The 1,874-nt window shown below is 40.4% G+C and overlaps 1 non-coding gene across 1 annotated transcript; it reads right to left on the bottom strand.

Moving 5' to 3' along the window:
* Positions 1–858: 858 nt before the first annotated feature.
* Positions 859–932, bottom strand: Trnat-ugu (transfer RNA threonine (anticodon UGU)). Its single transcript has one exon. It is a non-coding gene; the product is annotated as a tRNA-Thr (tRNA).
* Positions 933–1,874: the final 942 nt, after the last annotated feature.

Here is a 1,874-nt window from a genome sequence, read left to right as displayed (position 1 = left end):
AAGCATTAGATGTAATTATAGTCACAGAAATTTGAATAAAACGCATTGTCCTACACTTTAGGTATTTCAGTCCCCAGTCACTGCGGTGGCAACAGACGCTAACATTTCATCGAAGAGCTCCCTTCCTAGGTGTTAGCCAGATCACGAAACAGTCGTATTCCTCCTGTTGCTTTTTAATGGAGAATCGGTAACATTGTAGAATACATTTTGAACTGGCTAGATCGTCGATTTGTTTCTTTGAGTGATTTAGAATTACACTACGAAATTCAGTTGATAATTTTCAAAAAATTATCTTATTGGCTCTCACTTATGTAGTAACATTTGGTTATCAATTTATGATTAAATTCCAGGAATGTAGTTCAATGCAGTATCTACAACCAGATTGATATTTTACATTAAAAATTATCTGTTCACTAAATTACCTGGATCGTTAAATAAATGCTAACATGACCACTTTGTGAAGGGGAAGTTGTGTTAGGTCTTAATTCCAAACGTGCTGGACGCCTAGACAGTTTTTCAGCTGTTTGCTTCTTCTATTACGGAGCCAATCGTTAGCAAATCGAAAATATGTAAGGAAATCTGAATTTTTCTTCTTAAGTCTTCTCAGTTAGGTGGCCCATAGGTCAAAAGGCGAAAATTTCATTTTTCTTCTTATACTGACTGATTTGTAGTTTTCGGCTGAATACAAAATTTGATTGATTTATATGTGTCATTGCACAATTTGTTAATTGAATTTCTTTTAGCTTCTAGTTAGACTGCCAAATTAACATATTTCATGGTATAAATGATAACTAACTGAAAACCTCAGCTGCCGACAGGTGTTATTGATATACCTCGATGTGGAAAGCTGACAATGCGTGCCCCGACCGGGACTCGAACCCGGAATCTCCTGCTTACATGGCAGACGCTCTATCCATCTAAGCCACCGAGGCCACAGATGAATAGCGCGACTGCAGGGACTTATCCCTTGCACGCTCCTCGTGAGATCACATTCCCAACTGTCCACAATTCTACATATGTATTGTACCTTATAGACATTTGCCCACCCACTCATTACTCGCGCACGCTTTGGCGATTCCCGTAAGAGTTTGGGCAACCTGTGCGCATTCGCACAGACGAAGGTCAATGGCTGGTTGGCCTTTAACTATATAGCTGTCCACATCGAGGTATATCAAGACCACCTGTCTGCAGCTGAGGTTTTCAGTTAGTTATCATTTATTCCAGGGAAAAGCTGCACGGTCATCAACAGTAACTGTTCCTTCGAGAACAAGTTACTGTCTTCATATGTATATTTCATTGTAGTTGTGAAATGCTTCGTGGATAGGACACAGGAGTTCACATAGACACAAACCGTATAGAGGGCTAAAGTGTGCAATATCTTACTAATGCATGAAGTTTTGGGTAGATTCGTATTAATGATACTTTAAAAATGTACCTGCACAGCAGAACGCGTGACGAGAGTCCGAGGCGCTTGCAGGCAGGCAACGCAATGGGTGAGAATTACTACATTTCGCAAAAGTGATCCTTTTATCCTGTTTCCCAGTGTAAAACATATGATGAGGCTCATTTAGTTTTTGGGTTTGAAGCCTCTATAAACTTTTTGGCTTCGGGATAAAGATGTCGCCAATAGTAGTAAAAATTGCACTTTCGACCACCGTGACACTTTCTTGATCGTTGCTCGATAATGCGCGAGATATGTAAATGTTTGATTTCACACGATTAGTTGTATAAGGGGGTTAGGGATTACTTTCCAGCCAGGCTCCTGGACAGTTTTTTAGTGGAATCAGCAGAGTGCAGAGAGGCATTCTCGTACAGTAGCAACACTTCCTGCAAGTGATGGACACGTCCCTGGCATACAGTTCGTAACACAAAAC

Source organism: Schistocerca gregaria, chromosome X (genome assembly GCF_023897955.1).
Source record: "Schistocerca gregaria isolate iqSchGreg1 chromosome X, iqSchGreg1.2, whole genome shotgun sequence".
In the NCBI taxonomy this organism is placed as follows: domain Eukaryota; kingdom Metazoa; phylum Arthropoda; class Insecta; order Orthoptera; family Acrididae; genus Schistocerca; species Schistocerca gregaria.
The sequence above is the reverse complement of the archived record's forward strand: the minus strand, read 5'-3'. Positions and strand labels throughout refer to the sequence as shown.